The 23,288-nt window shown below is 37.5% G+C and overlaps 1 long non-coding RNA gene across 2 annotated transcripts in view; it reads right to left on the bottom strand.

The window, feature by feature from the left end:
* The window catches only part of LOC142604294 (uncharacterized), a 234,523-nt gene that overhangs the window by 37,007 nt on the left and 174,228 nt on the right, over positions 1-23,288 (bottom strand). For both annotated transcript variants that reach the window (XR_012838169.1, XR_012838166.1), the window contains one exon: positions 1,392-1,456. This is a non-coding gene — a long non-coding RNA (uncharacterized LOC142604294). The remainder of the gene's footprint in view (positions 1-1,391; positions 1,457-23,288) is intronic.

Here is a 23,288-nt window from a genome sequence, read left to right as displayed (position 1 = left end):
ATCAAAGCAAAGAAGTTAATTTGTATATTTTATTCACTAATCCTCCCATCAATGCTATTCCCTAATAATAAGAATGCAAGAAGAAACTCAATCCCGCAAAACTTCAGAGTTAACTCCTACAACAAATACTTTCTCTTTGTGACCAGCAAGCAATATGACACAAATTATCACGCACTGAATGTAGGGTGTCCTACGCAACAGACTGAAAACAGGTCCTTTGAGGCAATAACCAGTAATTCAGAAAGGTGAGACACAGGATAAGTTTTATAACTTACACATTCTAAATGAAAGCACTGATAAACACTGCATCTTTAAGCATGGTATCTGACACATCAGAATAACTTGAAACAATATAGCCACAAACGCATTTGTAAAATACAGGCATGAGAAGCAGGTATAATTTTAAAACCAATTGCTATAGAAAGGTCTCTTATCATTTTAGCAGGTTACTGAAATCTGTATCTGAACAAGATTTTAATGCCTGCCTTCCCTAGTTCCCACTGCAGGCCTAATTCTGCCATCGCTAGTCGGGCAAAACTCCTTTCAAGAGAATGAGTGCTGCCAATAGTAAAGTTTTTGAATCAGGGCAATGCTTCATTTTCTTGCAGACTGCAACATGTATTTCTAGTTCAGTAATGACAGCTAAACATTAGTAAATAACCTTTTTCTTTTTTTTTTTTTCTTTTCTTTTTTAATGTAGTGGATTAAATCTTGCACATCCAAGCATACCTCTGCATTTTAAAATAATGTTAACTTATTTTCTAGGACAGTCTGTTTTAAACCAGCTTTCATTTTATCTACAACACTTCAGCATTCAGAAGGAATGATATTTTTATAACTGTTTTCTGCTGACACTGAGGAGATAGAATATGTAACACAAGCACTCAAACTAGAATAGTTATCCTAGAATCAGAAATAAGTATGCAGACTGCATATATAATTTACTGAATGATTGTAATAAGTGCTATAAAATTGCTTCTCTGATTTTTTTTTTTGTGAATAGAAGAGATAATCCACATTTCAAAAATAATTGATCACTGCATTATAGTTATATACTAGTAAATAGATATATGTACTATAAATATATTAGTAATATAAACAAACTAGTAAATATATATGTGTTATATATTTACTAGGCATAACAAAAGAAAAAAGTATGTATTGATCTTTCAATTCATTCTGAAGCTGGAATGGAAACATATAGTATAAAGGCTACAGCAATATTCCCAACAGAAAGTAATCAGAACAAAAGTTTAATACATATCTGTGAAATTATATCTGTAGGCTCTCTTAAGGAAAGAAATTCTTTTAAAGCTAACCTGCTTCATGTTCTTGCCATTAACTTTATTTTTCAACCAAAGAAAAAAAATTTAACATCACTGTATTATTACCTTTGCTGAATTCTTGTATAATTAACTTCTTCAGTTTCCTTTTTCATTTTATTTTTTTTCTTTCACTAGAACAAAAAAAAAGTGAGAAGAAGATTTTGAAATACCTGTTTTACGTAAAGTGTTTTCAGAACAACATGAAACATACACAAAATTAGTAATTATGCTTTTAAGATATAAAATCGACACACTGCTGACGCCCCTTCTCAGGGCCATGGGGAGACATGCTGTGAACGCATACACTTTGGCAAAGGGTCTATTTCATTTAGTATTTCCCAGTCTTTTTTCACCCCACACATATTTTATTTTTATTAGGAATTCCAGAAGGGAAGGAGCATGCTTAACAAAAATAAATACTTTTTATCAAAGAGTGCATATGATGAGGTAATTTGGTACAGTACTTCATAAAAATACTGGGATAAACTAAATGGCTTAAATCAAGAAATGTTTGCAAAACTTTATGGAAAAAGAAAAAAAGAAAAATATCTGATTACTACCATCAGATATAGAAATTTTAGAAGTTCTTTTAAGCTCATGCAAGCCTTCATTTCTCAACAGACTTAGGTACTAATGACATTCGTAATTATTCTAACAAAACTATTGGGGAGGGCAGTATCACCATAAATCTAAGAAACACTTTCTGGTACAAAATGGGTGAATGGAGGTATATGTGTCATATACATAAGGTCTCCATTCAGCAATTTCCCAGAATTCATTGCAGAACAACAAAAATATAAGGTAGCAAAATTAGCATATAATCTTAGAAGTTACTGTCTAGTCAGTAATGTATAAAAAGTGAAGCGCATGTTATAACAATTCTATTTTGTACAGTCATAATATATTTATAAAGCTTTTTATTAGACAAAAACCTATCATGAACATTTTGAAAAAAATATGCAGTTTCTGATGGAAAAGACATTGTAAGTTTCAAAGTAATTTCTAGCTGAGGACATCTGTATTTTTAACATAAATTAAAAAGGCTAGGAAAATATTAAAAAAAACCCCCTCACAACAAAATACATAAAACACCGATTTGGCTGAGCTTTTCAAAATCTGTCAGTCAGAATGAATTTTGTTACACAGTCTTCTAATTGCCTAGTAATATGTTACAACAGACAGACAAATGCGTTAAGAAAAAGACTCTACTAAAGCGTCATATGCTCAAAACTTACTTTAACTCTGCATGCACTTAAGACAAACATTCTGAATGGATATCTTAAATACTGTTTTCAGCTATTCCTGGACAAGTGCTGCTTTACCGAACATCTTAAAATAGTCACTGTTACTAGCTGCAGACCAGGCTTACTTCATGAATGTCCCAATAATGTGCCTTTTATTCCAGTGCTTATTACACTGATTTCTTTGTAATGGATTTAGATACAAATTGTGAGAACCCCATATATGAATTAACTCAATAATAACTTTAATATACTAGCTACAAGAGCAATCCTTTCCTACAGTTTAACACGTTGGTTTTTTTTTTTTTCTCTTCCCCTCTTTAGAAACTGAAAGCATGAGTCACACTATAAAAAAAGAATTTACTTTCCTTAGCAACCAGATCTAAATACCCACAACTTTCTTAGAGATAACCAAAGCTTAGACTGAATAAATGTAACATTAAGGTCTTTGCATATCTCCGGTGCTTAGCTAAGATGAAATGTGCCTAACCACTTATTTCTATAGACCCTCGATTTTTTGTTTACTTTCTATTTTTAGCAGTATTAGATCAAACACACCCCCAAAAGTTAGTTTTAAAAAGTGTGAACAGCTGACTACGTTAAAATTAATACACAAGGACTCAGTTTCAAAACAACGTTTAAAACGGCTTCAAAAAAGAAAAAGAGGAAAAAAAGAAAAAGAAGCTATACCTGATATGAAAGGTACGTTTTCACCCAGTGCCAAATACTGCTATATGAGCAACAGTGAAAAAAACAAACAAAAAATTCATTCCTTCTTTTTTTGTTTTTTGTTTTTTTACTGAAAGAATCAATCTCCTAGGCTCATTTTGTTACACTGTTTTAAGAAGCTCTAACACATCCTGATGTCTCTGTAGTGAAACATGCCAGAATTTTTTTTTTTTTTTGGAAGCAGGAGAGTCACTTTTTTTTTTTTTCTGCACTCTTGTATGTAGGACAAACTCAGATTTGTTTCTTCTTCTTAGGGCTCCTGTTCTTTCTCGGAAGAAGACCAGGATGCCTGTCTTCTCTCTCTCTTGCTCTTCTCGGAATTCCAGGCACAAAGCACTGCGCAAAAGCTGCACCAATCCTTGCCGCAACTGCCTGCACAGGACTAGAGGTGGGGAGAGACCAGAAAATTCACCTCGCCCCTGTGCCGGTTTTATAAATGGGGATTGCACAAATCTGCCGGAGCAAAGGGGTGAAAAGGCAGGGTGCCAGTTTGCTACACTACGCTGCAATGATCTCATGTTCAATGCTGTCGCCCCGTTTGCCCAGTTCAAACGCCTGTTCATTAAATAGGAAGAAGGAAAAAAAAAAAGAAAAAAAAAGAAAAACACAGAAAAATAAAAACCAACTTTTATCCTTCAGACACTCAGGAGGGCTGTTCTAAACTACATACAGATCAGCAATAAAAAAATAAAGCATGTAGTTTTAAAATGCAGTTATGAAGTATAAATATTCTGCTTATATTTTCTTTCTTTCTTTTTTCTATTTGGAGATAAGAAGCAGAATTTATCAGGCGTGAAAGGGACAGCCTCCTGGTGGTGTGCCAAAAAAGCCAGAATAAAGGCAAAGTTGTGCTTCAAAGCTCAATCGCTTGCTGAGTCTGGCTAAAGTCAAGTATTAAGATCCACCATTTTCTGAGCCATGTAAGAAAAGAGGAAAAAAGTCAGAACGGGTGCTGCTTTCCAAGTCTCCGTTGGCACCATCACAAAATCTCAGCCGTAAGGTCACATGATGCTCTGCCAAATGTGGAGTGCATTCCCATAAACCATTCTGCTGATACTGCGAAGGCAGCTATTGTCTAGTTTATACCCAAAGTTCAGCCCACTCTTCATTGAATTAGCTGAAAAACGCATCACCTTTGGGGGTTGGGAGCCATGGAAACGTCTACCTGGCAGGCTGCCCACTTTTTCTGCCCATCAACCAGGGATGGAATTGTGCTGCCTAATGTAATGATGACTAGGAATGTGAAGAGTCGTCCAAAGTGAATCTGATTCTTGCAAAGCCTGCTTCATTTGCACAGCAAACTCTGGCTTCTTGTCGTTAAAAAGGGGAGGGGGGGAGGGAAGGAAAAAAAAAAAAAGAAAAGAAAAAGAAAAAGCGCCTTTCTCCTAAATGTAGCAATTAAAGGTCTAGTAAACATGCCTAGTCTGCAACTTTCCTTCATAACACACTGAAATGGTTCCCAAAATAAAGCACTTGGTATAACACAAGTTTGCTGATTTAAAGCAGCACTCGCTTTTCCCTGAGTTAATGTGGCAACTCCTGGACATTTTTGCTCCCTAAGGAAAAAAAAAAAAAAAAATCACACAGGAGATCTCTCATCTCTTCTTTTTATCATCTCTTCTTTTTACCTGTGTTCCTGATTTTATCCAGCACAAATTATACACGTGTGTGGCAATGCCCACTAGTAACAGTGGGGATGCAATAAATATTGCTGCAATATCTCCCTCAAAGCAGTCTCCTGAGAAAGCCGGTTGTGTTTCCAGCAGCACAAACCCCTTCATCTGAGCTCTCTTATCCTCACTAGTGAGTAGGACAGCTGCTCTGCAAGTTTGCAAACCAGCACATTTGAGACCAGTCAGCACCCTCCCTTCTTCAAAATGCATTTAATCTGGATTTTGTGAAAAGAGATGCAATCAGGCAGAATTTATAAAAGACGCAAGTTACTCAGTCTACTAAGTAATAGACATAACTCTTCTGCTACAGACCTGAAATTTCGATTTTGCCCATCTATTGTTCTAAAGCAAAATGTCATGTAAAAAGTCACTGCCAAATGAAAATACCACGTAAGCTACTAAGCAACAAACACACGCTCTCCCAGCACCTAAAAACCTTGTACAGAAGAATTTATCTCGGAGCTCAGCATTGTGAACAAATGAACAAAAATCCGCTCACTGTTTCTGCACCATGAAGCTTAATAGCTACTGCAAAAGAGATGTTAAAAATGTGGGAATTTCTCTGATCCTGCCATTAATAAAAACGGAGCCATGGGAGGAGCTTCTCTACCTATTAGCATCTGTACAAACGCTCCCGCGAAGAGGAGGTTGCATGCTGAAGAGCTTACAGCTAAAAGCTGGTAAGGAAGGGCAAAGTGGGAGACAACAGGCTAGAAACCACAGCGGGAGGACAGGAAAAAAACATCCCCAGGGACACCGCAGGCAGTAACTCTCCCGCTCGGCTACTTTTATGTTTTGTTTTACAGTTCTTTCCAGTTTCACTTTATTTACCTGGAGGAAATCGAAGGTTCATTACCGAAGGAAGGAAGTGTGAGAACTAGGTCTTTGAAGTGGAGGAAGAGGGTTAGGACGGCAGCGCAGCCCTCGGAGGGCGGTGCTGGGGCTGCCACCGGCTGAAGGGCTGCGGGGGCCGGCTGCACACCTGGCTGGGACCGGGGTGGTGCAGGCGGCAGGCTGGCAGCGTGGGGCAGCCCCTGCCTGCACCTGGGTTTTGGGGACGGTAGGCATGACTCGGAGGAGAAGAGGGCGCAGGGCAGCCTCTCCCTCCGGATGATGAAGGGTGATGCCGGTGGGGCCTAGAAGACCCAGAGAAGGAGCAGCTGTGGCCCAGCATCGGTGAGGGGCCGGGGGGAACTGCTGGGTACAACATCAGGGGACGGAAGTCACCCTGCTCTGTCTGCCGAGCCAACGCATTTGGGATCGGCCCCGCTCTGGTCAACTGGTGGGAGCTGTATGACTCAAGAGAAACTTGTTATGGCCCCAGTAAATCAGGCCACGGCTTAGTTCCCCTCTTTTCCACATTTGGGGCATTTCAAGGGCCAGCAGCCAGAGGGAAGCCCTCTGAAGCAGTGACATGGCATAAGCTCTCTCAATTGGTTTTTCAGAGTGAAATGCCACGCACATGGTTTTGAATCCAGAGACCCTTTTCTTGTCCCTGTGAGCTAAAGATGGCTGCCCAGGTGCTACTAGTAAGCGGAAATGCTGCCTGTCCCTCCAGCTACTCACCACAGCAGTCCCATGGCTTGGACCGCTGGGATCGCACCGACTTCCAGGGACCACGAGCACACTCGGCATGTCGTTATGCCTCAGCCATAAAAATGACACGTGGGTGGATTCTCCCATAAGGATCTCTGAGATCTCAAAGAGATTATTTAAAACTAAATTCATTTCTCCAGGCTCGTAAAACTCAGAAAGTCCATTCAAATGCCTTTAATTAAGAATTATGTAGAAACAGAAACTTGAGATTCCATTTTTATCATTATAGTAGTTTTCTTATTGATTTGAGTCAACAGATCAAAACAGATTTTTATTTTTTTCCTAATAGGGCATGTAGGACTCAAGCTCGGTTCATTCCACTTTACGTTTTACCATTAACCATAAAAACGTTTAGGCCACAATACATCAGTGTCTTCAAAGGAATCAGTCACAAGGGCGCAACCTACAACCCCGGGTGCATTTTGAACCACGGTGAAAAATAATGGTTTCATTAGAATTGAGTAGAAATGTCCAACTATACAACAACAGATTCATATCTGGTTCAAATTTACTACTACTATTATCAGTGATGGTACGCAAAAAGGACAAGGGAACAGCCAGACTTTCAGATTTCAGAAGGGTGTTTGCCACTAATTACAAATAATAGGCAGTCTGAGCTGAGTAAATCTGAGTAGCAGCTTTTGAGGGACGACAGGCACAGAATCCTACACACTCATTTTTATTTTCCTGTGTGGAAAAACACTTCAACATGTGGCTAGCCCTCAATAACGAGTATTCACTTCACCAGTATTGAAGAAGGATGTTAAAAAGCTGTTAAAAAAAATCACTTGCATATGTGCGTGGCAACAATTAGAGATGCAGATGAATCTCAGACGACTTTGCCTATGAACTAATACCAGGGCGACACAAAGAGAACCAAAAACACGTATCTGCGGGAGCGTCTGGCCCTGTTCATCTGCAGCTGGCGGAGGCGGGGAGGCCGGGTGGAGGGAGGCTGCACAGGACCGACCTCTCCACGGGTGAAGAGGGCACCGATCCATCCTCCCCCCGGGAGGTGGGAAGGGGAAGGCAAAGAGGACGGGAAACCTGGGCTCGGCTGAGGGTTTCTGCTCGCAGCCGAATATGGTTTCCGTGTCTGTACTCAGCTCCTATAGGACAACTGGCACCCCAACCTTCTTAGCTTAACGGGCAGTTTGCAAACTAACTGGAAAGGAAAAATCAGAGCCTTCCCTGGGCAACGGCAACCTGCACAAGACGTGAGGGAAAAGCTGAGACAGAACGGGAAAGAAATATAGCACTGCTCTTGGAGTGAAGGGAGAGAGGGAGGAAGGGAATCTCTGCTCTTTCACATGGTTGTTCTTGAACACAAAAATCCAAAACTAGCAACTAAGCCACTGTAGGTACTACAAGTTAAAAGTTGAAAACACACAAAATGAAGAGGACATACAAGTTCTGGATATATTACACATTTCTGGATAACTTTAACGTACTGTATTGCATGGCATAACACTTCACAATAAAATGGTCTTGCTCTGCAGACCACATTCTCAAAGACCTTAGTATACAGAGGTGACAAAAATTATTTGTAAAATGCATGCAAATGAAAAGTTATCATCTGTTTGGTACTTTCATTTTATCTTCAAATGGCACTCTGCCTTCTCTTTTTTCTGCCTTAAGGTTAACAGCATCGAATTAAGAGACTTAAGCAAGATGCTCTATGGTAAGAGCCAGAGATGTCATTCATCATAAATTTAACCGTAATTTTCCCCTTTCTGAAATTTTCATGAACAATCTTGCTTGAAGTTCCTTCTCCTCTAAACCTTTCCCTGTGTTATCGCAAGCTATTTAACTTTTGGCCCCTTTGGCTGTATGGCTGGGTACCTGAACTTCACAACCTTCTTTCTGCTTTGCGACTGGACAAAGAAAATCTTCAAAAGTAAATAGCAGCAAAAACCGAGTAATACATAGCCAATACAAGAAAACACAAGAAAAACCTTCTTCACAGAAGCTTTAAGAAGATCAGCTATTCCCTTAAGAGTGCAGATACTCATAAATAGCAAAGGGTGCAAATATAGTGAAACAGCTACTGAAAATTCAGCTGAGCCTTTTCCAGTAAGTATTCCACAGGACAAAGAAAACGCGCGCTGCAAACAGGAGCCGCCCTTCTGTTCTTCACAGGGAAGCACAGTTGTGGCTGCAGTGCCGGAGGAGGGCTGGCGCTGAGAGCAGCCCGTAGCCAGGCTGAAGCAAAAGCCGGGCTCTATCGCTATTCCCTGTTTCTGAAAAAAACGTAGGCTTTTAGGGGTGATCAATCAGGCACCAAAAGATACGACGCTTTCTCCACAAACAACGAGACAGTACCTCAGACAGGTAAAAATGCTGTGGTGTTATAAAATGTCAAACCAAACCTGATGACAGGAAGAGCTTTGCCACAGACATTTCCTTCAACATATTTGTTTCGGCCCCAGTTTATTTCACCTCTGTCACTCCAGAAACATTAAGTAAGTTCAGAGCAAGAGGTACAACATTCGATTCCCTCACATACACCAAATCTTAGACATAGAAAACCAGTTATTACATTCTCTTTACCTTATTTATCTCTTACAGGTCTAAGTGCAAATACAACTGAGCATTATCATCACCATTCATCAGGTGAAAAAATTCTGAAGCATCTATTTTTTCCCAAATTTAAAAGCTTTTAGCACATCACTCTTCAAAATGCTTAAGTAGCATGGCTTTTAGGTGTTTTTTCCAGTTCTAGAGCCAAAGGTACCAATAACTTGTTTTCATAAACAATTTATCATTACTGTATAAAACATAGAACACGTGACATTGCTTAGTGTTAAGTACGCTGCACTGAATCATAAGTAAATACCACCTTGATTTAGGTAATTTCTAAATACCACCTACACAGTTTGCACCAATTTGACCACTACCTTTGAAAACTAAAATCTGAAGATAGCTTGATCTAGTTCCTGGTCACTAGAGTAGGAGGATAGTAAGCACAGAGAATTAGCTATCAAAGCAAGTAAACAACAAATAACTCCTTATGTGCCTTCTACTTGTGATAAATAAAGCAATATTGACTTCTTTCCCTAACACCTCTTCAAGACAAGGACAAGTGTAGCCAGAATTGAAGTCAGAAACTGCTTTATTAATTCCTGATTTATCAGCATGCTTAGGATCTAGACCTGCCCCCGTGTAACTCCCATCCCAATGCTCCCCTTCAAAAACTGCTGCAGTGCTTAGTTGAGTTGCACACCTACGTGTAGGGAACGCCTTCACAACAGCAATCCCTCTCCCAAGCTTGAGAATGAAAAGTCCTCACAGGTCTGGGATCACACAGACGTAACTCAGCAGAAAGCGCTGGTGCCTTCCTGTTCCCTACTGTCCCACAGGTTGTGTAGTAAGGGTCCTCCAAGGCCACTGATTTTTCCTAGGACTCATTCTTGAACCTGATTATAAACTGGGAATAAAAAGGCGTCCACAATGGCATTCTTCACACCATTGATTTTTCAATCAGTGATAAACAGTTTTTATGTTTTTACTGCATACCTTTCCCATATGACCCTGTATGAATCCTGGCTGCTCAGAACTTAAAATCTTATGCAATATTATTTAAGAGGAGCATTTTGCTTAGCTGCCTTGAGCCAAAAGTAGCCTTCAGCAGAACACATGCTGTGTGTCACCTATCCCCTGCCTGCTATAACTGACTACAGTCTCACACATCAATATGGCACAGTTCATTGCTTATGGACAAAGACAGAAAATAATTATTTTTAAAACATTCTTAATTATTTCAGGAAGGAAGTTACATACATCTTTAGGTCCTTTTATTCCTAAAAATCTGGACAGTATTTTCCAAACCATCAGAATGTTTTGCAGGCAGGTATACATGTACACATATCCAAACACACCCCACACATTTTGGTAATTTAATTACAAAAATATGGGTCCCATGCAGGCACTTTGCTGGGTTACATTCTTAGCAGGTTGAGTTCTGTTAGCCAAAAGAAAAAAACCCAAACAAAACCAAACCATGGTCAGGTCATAACGCTAAGTTGAAAAGAAAGAACATGTGCATTATAGCCCAATGTAAGGTGTGTTTTTGATTCAGTAAAGGATCAATTAGTTCTGAGGCAAAAATGATTAAAACTGGATAGGAAACAGTTTTCTATATCCCACTTTTCAATTTCCCTACTCTGAATTTTTGAGTCTGCAAAATAATCTCACTCCAAACAGCACCAACCTTTAAATCTAGACTTTCAAGTACTTTTATACTGGAGCAATTAGCACTTTGTACATTAAAAAGTTTTAAATAGTCATTCTAGATTTTTACTTCTTCAATATTTTTAGTACAAATGGCTACTCCTTCAATGTTTTTAGTTTAAATTGGCATAATTTTGTGAGTAAAACCTACACTTTAAAATAATCAACATCCTCAGATAACCTGAACAACATAGAGATGGAGGCAGAGGAGATCAAAGGCATGGAGCCTTCTCAGAAGATTGAGCAGGCTATGAGTGATCAAAGGCAGGGGAGAGGGGACTCTGGATCTTAACTCCTGCTTCCACTATACATGTATAATTTACAGGTTATTGAATTGTGGGGAGGGGAACTATTTATACATTAAATATAGGTTACAGGCTTGAACAGTTATTTAAAATACAAAAAAATGAACTTTGGTTGTTGGAAGTGTCTAGACAGGATCTCTCACAATGCACTTTTCCATTATTTTTTTCCAAAAGGAAATGGTGCTAATGCAAGTAGCTTTCTTTTCAATGAATCAGCATTTTCTGACAAAATCAAACAAAAAGGCACACTATGGCTGGTTGGTGTCATCACAGCAGAGATACTGTGTTGCTTGGAAGCAATAACTCACAGGAATAATGAAAAACTCATATTCTGAGTAAAGTACTGCTAATTATATTAGCTTGCTTTTCCAAAGATTTAGAGCACACATAACTCAAAACCTTTATCGAATTACAGTTCCATGCTATCTATGTGAAATTCACATTGTGCAATCACATAAGGGCATTTCTTTAGTTTTTGTCCTACACATTTTGGTAGTATGCCTATGTACAACCAGACTTCCTTCCATGAGACTTTTCACAGGTTACCAGCGCAGGGCGCTCAACTCAGCACTAAGATGAGTTTTCATGCAATCAGTTGAGTATCTCAGCTACCAGATCCTTGGTTACTTGGTCATTAGTCATCCTTATCAGAATTACATTCTGTACTGCAGAAAACATTTGCAATTAAAATTTTCTAAAAAGAAAGAGTTATTGCCCCAAATTTTTGATTTGCAAATCAATTAAGAACATTTTCTCAGAAAATCCTGAATAGCTACATAGAAAATAAATACCAAACATTATGTGTACATATTCAATAAATGAATTCAGCAATGCACAGATTTAGTAATGATACGTGAATTCATATGATTTGTGACTTCACAGCTCATTGAATTTTGTGATACTACATATATCTGCTGCCCCAGTGAATATTTAACACTGTGAATTTCATGTTAACAGCAAATTGTTTCTTGATGGGGAGACAGGAGCCGCACCACAGCCAATTTTACCATAGTGTAGCTGAAAACACACTTCAGCTTAAGAGATGGTTCTACTTCACACTTGACAGCCAAAGCTGCAGACTTGGACAAAGGGTAATGTATTATGAATAAGCACAGAATGATTATTGAACAACCAGAAATATGATGAACCATTAAACAAAAGCAGATAGCATAGTCTGTTAGTTACTGGTTTGAAATTTTCAATACCGAACTGCACAAAGGAGATTTCAGAGGACCAACAAGGGCCACGTACCTAGAAGGTGTTTTTATCTTTCCTCGTAATAAGCAGAAGAACTTTATTTCTTATTTCAATTTGTGACAAGAGTACTTCAGTCCTGTTTCAACATCTTCCTGGAATTCTGAACTACTAGTAAATGTTTACATAGGCTGTATGAACTTAAGGACATTAAAAGGATTTTACTTAAAATTTGTATAATGCCTAGTTCTTTGGGATCAAAGACCAGAATTTGCATTTTTTTTATTACAGCAACAACATGTAAAGCAACCTTTGATCCAATATGAATATAACACTTTTTGATCAGTACTGGGCACATCCTGGCTTAATAACTAGGAGGCATTAATTGTTCCAGTGGCTCAGAGGTAGTGCATCTACAGAAATGTGCAGTCTAGGTGGAGGGAATTGTCTGGCTTGCTTTCCAGAAAGACCTGGTTGTTGAAGAGAGTCAGTTCATAACACTGTCACAAGATATTCATAATGAGGTACATTCAAAGGGTGGGCAGCTTCAGGGTACGTAAAGGGATGCTTCTGAAGATATTCTCATGCCCTCTGTTTTATATTTCTCTAACTGTAACAGAAAACTAAAGGTTACCAATCATTTAACCTACAAATACATTACTTTCAATTTGTTAACAGATGGTTCATTCAGCACAACTTCAGTGGACTCTATTTGATTACGTATCTGCTTCCTGAAAAGGTATTTTTCTAAAACACTATGGTAACTGATGCTTGCAGAGCATGAAACCAAGCAACCAGATTTCTGGAATGCATTTCTGGATAGCTTTAATCGAGCAGGGGAGAAGCAGAATGCAACATGTAGAAAACAGTCCCCTTTTAGTTAAAATGCAGTTAACTTCTGCAAACCGAATCTAGTTCTGTCCTCAGAGGATTAGTAACAGCCATGGGATTCTGAATTTAAGAGAAATAAACTTTCACAAGGAATGCCAATATGAACTTGAACAATATATACTTGATAGAATGTCATGTTGTGCACAAAGCATGCAGGAACCATGTCCTTAATCCAGTATGTCCGGTGATGAACCTTTTATTTCCATGCTCTGGGAGAGGAATGGATCTGTATAATGGCTCTAGGCCTTTATCATGCAAAATCTTACACTTGTATTCATCTTTACTACAATTAGCCTTCTTACTGAAATTAGGGGAACCATCCATGACAATATAAGCAAGCATGCAGAACTTTGTTGAGTATGGGACCCTTGAAAACAAAGCCACCTATAGCAGATGCCGGTTTTAATTACGTAAACATAAAAAACTAGTGCAGTAAAACTCCTATACTTTATTAAGGTCTTTTGAGATGATCTAAACAGTAACATATAACATTAAGATGAACCAAAACATCCATCAGTATGTCATCATCCACCTCAGATCATTATCAAATGCTGGTATCTACCGACAACTTGTAACAGTTTCAAATAAATAGCCAAGTGGCTCCTCCTATATATATGTGGGTGATCTCCTAATAAAGTACCTCATCTACTTGGCATAAAATTGCTTTTGCCATGAACAGTGCCTACTTGTTTCCCTGAACTTCCTCCCCATTTGTCCACTTTCATCTGTCTTCATTGGTATCAGTGATCTTTCTTGTTCAGGACATGCATGGATGTCTCCATGCCTAATGAAGAGCCCGGGATGCCCCAACAATCTAAATAAAGAAGCATCATTACTGCTTTGCTCTCAAAAGATATTGCAACATACTAGAAGTACCTACTAACGAAAAAGAAAATTAATATAGCATTTGTATACATTGTCAGTCATAATGTAAATCCTAATCATTAAGTATTTGTAAATCAAATTTATCATAGGAAATAACGGTTTTGCCAAATAAGACTTTCTGCCACAGCACTAGTTCATTCAAACCTCCTTTTGTGATTTTCATTCTGAAAACCCTTTTTTTTTCCTTTGGGAGAAAAATTATGCACCTCAAACTCGCTTATAATAAATTATGTAATTTCTTTATTGTGGTAATTTCTCCCCAAAAGTCACTACTTTTTGAGTCAATTTGATGTGACCAAGACCCCTATTTAATTTTTATATTAGGGAGTTACTTACCAACAGTAACTCTGTCCCACAGCTGTATGGCCCACCCTGAGCTAGTCTGTAGATACTATAGTGTGTGTGTACGCACAGACACATATGTAGTCAAAGAACCCTTGTGAAAATATTGTTTGGCAGTTAAATGCATGTATTACTCTCTCTAGTGCCGTGTATGACAGAGTAAATGCTTCTCCTCTCTCACACCCTTTCTCTCTCTCATGAAGCCCTCCTTGGAATTAGGTTCTGGAGCAGAGGACGTAGAAGAAACTAGTGTGGATCTGTGAGTGTTACAAAAAATAGAGTTATTTAGCTGAGAAGTAATCCCTTTTTTTCTGCTTATGGCATCGTCCCCACAGTACTGTAAGAAACCGCTACTGACAGAATACTCACTTCTGGAGAGGAAGGATAATTGCTAAATTGCTGCAAATTAAGAGCTCTGCTCTTCATGAAAGCAGATTCTGCACCTGATGTCAAGTTGTGCAATGTAAATCATAATGTTTGCAAAAATGTTTATGCAGCAACCATACATGTTTCAGGTAAGGTCATATTGTGAGTTCCTTGAGGTACTGTTCACATACAATGCTTAACAACAGAGGCATCTGCCTGTTGATAATATGCCCAGATGTGAATACCTTGTCTGAGTCAAGCTGGACCATCGATGTTTTTCCCTGAAAGTTACAAATTGCTTATTTGAACTCTTCAATATCTCATGTCACTCAAAGCAGTAAATAATACCTATTACCACTAGGAAAACATGTAGCTTCGCCTTTCCAGGATTTATGAAAACCAGATTATTCAGCATAAATTGATTTAGATAAAAAAACAGCACAATTTTTATGATATCTGGGTACAAATTCAAGTCCTGCATTGTTTTCTGAATTAAAGTATTTAGTAGGATGAATACTAGAATTTCAAATGCTGTGCTCTTTCCAGTTAAAGAAAAAGTTGCAAAATGAAATATCCATTTGCTATTTGTCATAACTCAGAACTGTGTAATGGCCATGAGAAAGACAGTTGAAACATTTACAAAATAACCTGTGACACAAAATAAATACAATGCAAGGAGATCCTGTTCTCAACATGCCTAAAATGCATTTTTGCAGATAACAGACTTGTAAGTAGTTAAACATGGATTAAAATTAAATTATCAAGAAGTTTTAAAGTCTGATATCGATGAAGAATTATCCATTTAATAAATTGGGCATTTCTTTAACACATACTGTGCACAGATATTTTAAATATATACGTTTTTTAAAGATTTTCTTCAGAAACTTTTTTGTTAATTTAAACAATTACTTTAAAAACAGAATTTTCTTGGACCTTCCTGAAGAAACTGACACAAAAATAGATCAGAATTGCAGAGGTTTTTTGAAATATCATAAAATTCCTTCATATTTGACAAAAAATTCCTTCATATCCTTCAGTTGTTCTTTGATTTTTTTTTTTACTCCATAGTCTTCTAGCTTGTGTTTGATTATTTTTAGAGGCCTCTCAGCCCCTGACTGTTTATGTATTTTCAGCTTCTCGCTTTTTCTGTGTACTGAACAGAGTTTTATATTTTTTTTAACTTAATTGCATTTGACTATTCTCCCTTTATTACTCACTTTGAATATATTCTGAACGTAGGTTCTGTAGGTATCTCCCACAAGGTCGCAGGTTGCCGAGGTACCAGCAATCCTCGTTAGGCACAGGAGTGTTTACCAAAGGGAGGGTTCTCTAAAACTCCTTCTGCCCTGGGAATAATCTCACAGAAGAGCTATAAAGATACTGTATTACGGAAACTTTGTTCCTTTCCAAATTCAATATTGGGTTGATTAAAATGCAATATTCAAAAATTCCGGCCTTTTTTATAAGTGGTTGTACCTTTTAACAGTCTGTCAGACATTCCTGAACTACTCTTGAAATAGATACCAACCTTCATGGATCAAATGGCAGCCCCTTACTAGCCTTAACTTCCAAAAAGTCTTTGCAGTGTCAGCCAAGACATGTACATGTGTTCTCTTTCACCTAATTGGATATAATTTCCATCATTACTGCTCTTCCTTCCTCTTTTATTCAACATTTCCACATGCAGAATTTGTTAGCGTTTAAGCAAGTTTTCACAGCTTTCCTATTCCTCCTTCCCCCAAGTCAACAGGAATCACCATGTAATAGCAGAGTGCTAAGCAACAGATGATAATCCCATAGTTTAATGCATCACAAGAAAGTAATCAGATATTATGATGATAAGAGCAGTATAGCAACCTATACAGAATAAAGTATTTTCATTGTTCATTTTTATCTCCTCTCCCGATTTGCGTGTCTGTGCTTTGAAGAAACTTATTTCCCAGGGGTACATCTATGATGTACTAGTTAAATGACAGCGTGGTTAACATGAATACTTTTACTCTGTATAATCAAGTCTATTATACTGATAATATTGTACAACTTTTAGGAATTTAATTGCCATTCAAATACTTAACCACACATCTATCTACTGTTTATTTTAATATAAGGTTTAATTAATCTCCTTGTTACTCCTAAAATGCTTGGTGAGGAAAAAAAATTACTATATAATCCATGTCATCTGTATTTCATAACTTCTCATCACCAAAATGTTTTATTTAGATTAGACCCATCCACTTGCTCCTTCTCACTTCAGTTTACCTGTTCTTGTTGGAATATAATCTAATCTAAACACTTTCTTACTCTTTTTCACTGTTCGCTCTTCAAAATGTCAAATGTACTCAACTGTTAAGATTTCTATCCATTTTTAACTTCTCCTGATATCAGTCCCTAAAGAGTCCTACTTCGTAAGTGGAGCACAAACACAGAAACCTCAGCAGATGTATAATAAAAACCATTTGCATTTTGCTGAATCAAGATACCAGATGATAAATTTTTATCACAAGTAATAATCTTTTATCTACATCCTACATGTATATTTCTATTAATTTTTTTACATAAATGCAATAATCTTGTGTAAGTATTTTTCCAGTGTAGCTTGTGATTTTTTTTTATTATTCTTTTTTTTGTGCTAGAGGAATGAGCAGGATCATGAGCAGTACATTTGAAACAAATTTGGATGGAGAAATATTAGAAAATGCAATGCTCCATGAAATATATTTTGTTCACTTTACTGATAAAATTCAATCATTTCAACTGTGTAAGAAGATATTAATCCTACTTAAACTGCAAATGTCAACATACCTACCTATGATGTTGTTAATGATATTTTCATAATGTTGCCATTAGAACTACTTGCATTATTAGTACAGGCTTATAGCCAAGCCTATTGGTTAATTTATTAAGTCTCCAAGTAACATTTCTGGCCTTCACTGCCAGTAGATCTCCTAATTCAATACTTTTTGTCAATGTTGTGGTTTTAGACTGTAATTGTTTTTATATGATTTGTCTAAATGAATGCACATGAATTGTAGCCTAGAATGACAGTTTCTGTACATGCAAATAGAACATGAAGAATAATACACAGTACTTCACAACAAAATAAATCTAAACTCTTACTTTATACTTACGAACATAATAGGACTACTCATATGAATAAGTACCTTCACTGGTAAAATTCACAAGTGGTGCTCAGGCCTTGTGCAGGATGGCAGGAAAGGAGCGAACTGTTTGATGAAACATGTTAAACATATGGAACTTCACATGCCCCTGCTATCCTTTGGAGCTAAGAGATGCTCATCGAGATCATAACTTCGCTGTTACTACACACCAAAAAGGCAAGGCTGGTACAATAGGAGCAGGTTTTCAAATCTTCATTAAGACTTGGAAACAAAATATGTAGCTGCTTCCCTATAAAGAAATCACCAAGCCTCTACACCATCTAACCAACAAGAAGAAATCAACCTGCTTCAGATGAGGGACAAGAAATCATAGTACCTAAGAGTACAATAGTATTAATGGACAGCCATGATCAGATAAATAAAATACTGACTTTCAAATGCTACCAAGGTTCAACAAGAGCTGTGACTGTTTATAAACTTCAGCGATTCATCTGCTTGCTTAGTTGTCAAGTGAGGAATTCTGGCATTTAAATCCAGGTGTTAGGAACTGAAAACGTTCGCCAACTAAGATGAACAGAAAGTATGTGTTTGTGTGAGACAGGCGTATAGCCTAACTATGCTTGACTTTTTATTAAAATTACTGTGGCTACTTTTTTCAATAGGAAAGAACAGAGCTAAAGTTTTAAAGATGCACTGCAAGTGATTATGGGAGTACGAACTAACTCACTGATAAAATTCCAGGAAGGAAGAAATCTATCAGTCTTGTTTAACAGTGCTATTAAAATGGTGGTTTAAGTGACTTGCGAGCTGAATATCACCACCGTCAAACTCTGAGTGCCTAGAATCACTACCTCCTTTCCAAACTGAGTGACGCCATTATATGCATAAACTTAAGTCTGAAGTGGGAGTACAAGCAGGACTCAGTATGAGCCATTAAGCCTTTTTTTTTTATACACTGCTTAGGGGCAAAACACAATAATGCTTTATCCTAGAAACAGTAAAAGCAATTCAGAATCTGCCCCACAGGAAGAAATACTTATTAAAAATAAGTATTTTTGTTACAGTTTGAAATGTATAATCTGTTTTAAAAATGTTGAGCACAATATAAATGCAGATTGTGCAAGGTTCTACTACCCAAAAAGCCTAGTCACAGCGTTATGACAGTTTTATGACATCTAACCATCACAGCAAGTGAAAACATGGAAGAGATGGCAAGTGGGAAGAAGTACTTGATATTCAAGGGAAAATATTAATGGATGTGTCTAAAATATAACTACCTTTTAACATGTCATGCTTAGGAATATTTGCATAATATTATCCTTTAAATGGCAGTGTGTACATATTAATTTTACAGTGTCACTCCCAATAAGTCTGGCATCTGTACACTCAGTGGGCCCAATCTAGCATGCTTGCATCTCTCTGTCACAGACATTTGGAGTCTCGGTTGAGGAAGTGGCTCAAAAGCAAGACAACCCAGACAGACCTGAAGAAACATCAGTTTATGGAGAAAAACTGAAAGCCCTCAAACAAATCTTGTCCTAGGAAACTGTCCTGCAATGAGAAGGGATGCTCCAAGGCACCCTCCATCTTTTCCCCACATATATTCTTTCTTAAGTTATTCTTCCTCTGGATGCCTGTTATATACATACTAGAAGTCCATACATACATGTGTACACACTAAGTGTCCATGAACAACCTGCAAAAGAGCTGAGAAAGAAAGGCGTACAGAACAATTTAGAAATAGGACCAAGAAGTTTAAGAACAAACCAAAAACCTCAGTGATGAAGAATTATGAAGCAAAGCATATGGTCCATATATGTCCTTTGTGTCCTTAGCACATTTTTTACCTCTTGGTCTCAGCACTCCCCACTTTTCCATAAGAAGTACATCACTAGATACATGTGAAATGTTGGCTGTAATTTTTTTCTGTTTCAAGAAGATTATGCTTCTTATTCAATAGAAATAGACCAAAAAACCCACAAAGTGTGTGTCTGGTCTTGTTATCAATGTGAACAAAGTATTTTCTATTAGATGGTGACATTTTGGAATTTAGTTTGATGCTCATCAGCAGTGGAAAACAGCAATTGCACCACAGCTCCTGTGAGCTCAGGCTGACAAAGGTGTGATGTTTTTCTTGTACTACATGAGACACCATTAAAGGCAACAACACCTTGCAACAGTTAAGGTTTCTATTCTGTTTACTTTTAAAAGCATGAAGAAAACGTTACAACCACTGAGTCTTGAGAAGACTAAGACGTACCTATGAGTATGCCCTCAAGCACCGTCATTTTCTAGCAGGCCCCTGCCACATTCAGTCTTCACAGTGATACATGGGGAACAGATTTAGAGCTGTAAATCTGCCATTTCCTAGCTTTCATATGTTTCACTCTGTAACATACGCAACTTCTTAGAACATAATTTCTTTACTGTCTAGTTTCTATTCAAGAAGAATTAGATGTGCTTGCTGAAAAGCTCTTTGTTTTGTTTTGTTTTAAAACCATTGTGAGTTAATAGGATACAAAACTTTAGAACATATTACTGTCTTGAAACAGAACTGGCAAACAAAACTCCATAATGTAACTTCTTTAATTTATTATAGCTGTTGGTGTTTCCAGCAGGACAGTTGTAAAAAGGTTGGAAAATATTTAAACTCGTTTTTAGCAAACCTTTCCTCCTCATCCTACCATTTCCTTCCTGATTATTTGCTTAGTTGCATTCCAGTAGATCAGAAAACAAAGTTGTCAATAGTGTGTAAAAACTATCCCTAGAGGGTTAGAAAAATGAAACTGTTGAGAAATCATGAGACAATTGTAGAACAGCTGTTCATTTTTGCTATATATTAGGAAAAATAAGCAAATAACTTCAGACATAAAAGATGCAGTAATAAAAATAACTTCCTGAAAATATCAGTTCAAACTACAAAATAATACTGCTGGTATATTTAAATGAAATTTCGCTTAAATGTTCCAGGAAAAACTACTTAAAACTAAGCCTTTGGACATATGACAGTTTTTAAGATACTGTAAAACACGAAAGAAGTTAGTATCTCATCCAGTTATTCATTTTGAGAAAATGCCAAAGCCACAATAGTTATAGCTCTACTGTTCCAAGATGAGGCTTGTAGTTCACAGCTCCTGTAACTTCTGACATACTACTGTCTGGAGGTATTTGAGAAAAAAATATTTTACATACACTATCCTATTCTTACATGTCTGACCAATTTTTAAAAGTAAATTTTAAGCTCTACAGAATCAAATTGGTGGGATGTTTCTTCTGAAATACTCACATAGTCTATTTCAGGTGACCTATAATTTATCTTTCATTTGACATTTCCTTAAGAAAACAATAAAATGTAGAATGAACAACAAAGGACATTATAGGCAATTGCCTTAAATAATTGATTTAAAATTGTTTGAATTTAGAATAATGAGGTATGAAACTATTTTTCAGGCTTCCTTCTCCATGTAGTAACAATCATAAGAATATTGCATAAATGATGAGATTTAATGAAAAAAAAATTACTTGGTTCGTACTTTTGAGTCTTGGATATTCTTGCTTTCATAACACTGTTAGAAATACCCAAGACACTGAAGTTAGAACAAGTCTTTGAAAATGTCTGTGGCAACTACTAAGGCTACGAAGTTAAAGAGAGCATGAAAGGATGAGTTCTGTCATCCTCACATCCACTAGCCGAAGCAGTAACGAAATTATCAAACTTTGCAAGATGGATGGCAGGAGAAAAGACTTGCCAAGTTTGCTGAGAGCTGACCCTGCAAGCGGCCTCCTATGCTTGTACAAAGATCTGTCAAAATACGGCTTGTCTGAAAACAAGGGCTTTCTCTATCTGGATGTAGCTCCAAGACTGGAGTCTATATATATATATGCTCGTATGTGAGCTTTGCAAAAAGAGAATTAAAAATATTTTAAGTGGTTAGTTAGCTTGATGTTTTATTTGGTTAGATTTTCCTACGTCTACAGACATAGCACAAAAAGAGACGCTGTATATTCCACACACGTTAGAACCTATTGTTCCAAGGCTTGTATTTCATTTCAAAAGGTCACAAAAATTCATATTTTCCTTTAAGAAAGACCAAGAGAATGCTTAGTGGCAGAGCTGCTTGAAGGGAGGCAGGGCTTTGGATCTTGACTTGTTGGATATACACAGTTGGCTGGGACCACAGTCCTGATCCGCTAATGATGGCTGGATTTCCCTTCTATAATCAGCTCTCTCGATGAGTGTAGCACATGCTGCTTTTATTCTTCAGGGGCAGCTCCTCTCCCTACCAAGGTGAGATCTGCGTAGGAAGGGCTTGATCCACCATTACTAAGGTTGTGTTTTAACTATGTGGGCGCAGCATCTGACCCAGCATGCACAGAATCTGTGATCAAAGCGAGGGAGAATTTCTGACGTTAACCTCCTGCTGGGAAAAGGCAGCTCTATGTGCTGTCACCCTGAAGAAAGTCAGGCCAGAGTAGCAAAAACCTTGGAGAGATTTGCCATCCAAGTCACCCAGAGGATTTAGCACAGCTGACCAGTAGCTGTTACTACATAAGAAGGGAAAATGGGGGTGAATTTAGGACTAGGCAAATTAAAATACCTCAAATGAAAATTTATAGATGAAGTTAATGGGAGTTCTAGGGGCATCCATTACTGAGATAAACTGAAGAGAAGTACCCCCTTAGCAAACTGAAATGCCATCTTAGTTACAGTGAGATCCACAAGCAATCTTTTTATAATCACTTGTACTGAACTCCTTCATATTCTTGCACACCCAAGCTGAAAAAGAAACAGCCCTTCTAACAAATGGCTTCATTTAAAGTCTCTCTCAAAATGTACACATTCATATATTTTTGTCATCGATTAAAACAAAGGGCCCAGAAGAGCAATTATTTACTGCTGGGCATTATGAGAAATATCTCTGAATTAAATTATTTTCAATAGTGAAAACTATTATCACATAAATGACACTGCATTATTTTAATAACAATACTGCCTTTTAAAGGACATTTTGCACTCGCCTAGAGATACATGGAATTCTGAGTACGGATGTATGCAAATCCCAACACTTAGTCGAGAATCTGCTTTTCTTTTTCTTCTGGTTGTTAATTACTCAGCAGCAAACTGAAACAATTTCATCTGTATTGACTCTGTATGAAACTCGCCCCTGTGCACAGAAACAAGCACACGGTTTTATACCGTACAAGACTTCAAAATAACAAATTATAGCAACTGCCACGTGGGATGAAACCTAAGGCCAGTGCCTCCAGTGCTGAGTCTCTGAGAGGCAGGACCAGGTGTTTCAGAGGAGGTTTAAGTGAAACGCAATTAGTAGACTGTCATTGGTTTATTTTATTCTAGCTTGTATACCTTTTGGTTTATAGTTTGTTTGTG

This window comes from Balearica regulorum, chromosome 1, assembly GCF_011004875.1.
Source record: "Balearica regulorum gibbericeps isolate bBalReg1 chromosome 1, bBalReg1.pri, whole genome shotgun sequence".
NCBI classification, from domain to species: Eukaryota; Metazoa; Chordata; class Aves; order Gruiformes; family Gruidae; genus Balearica; species Balearica regulorum.
The sequence above is the reverse complement of the archived record's forward strand: the minus strand, read 5'-3'. Positions and strand labels throughout refer to the sequence as shown.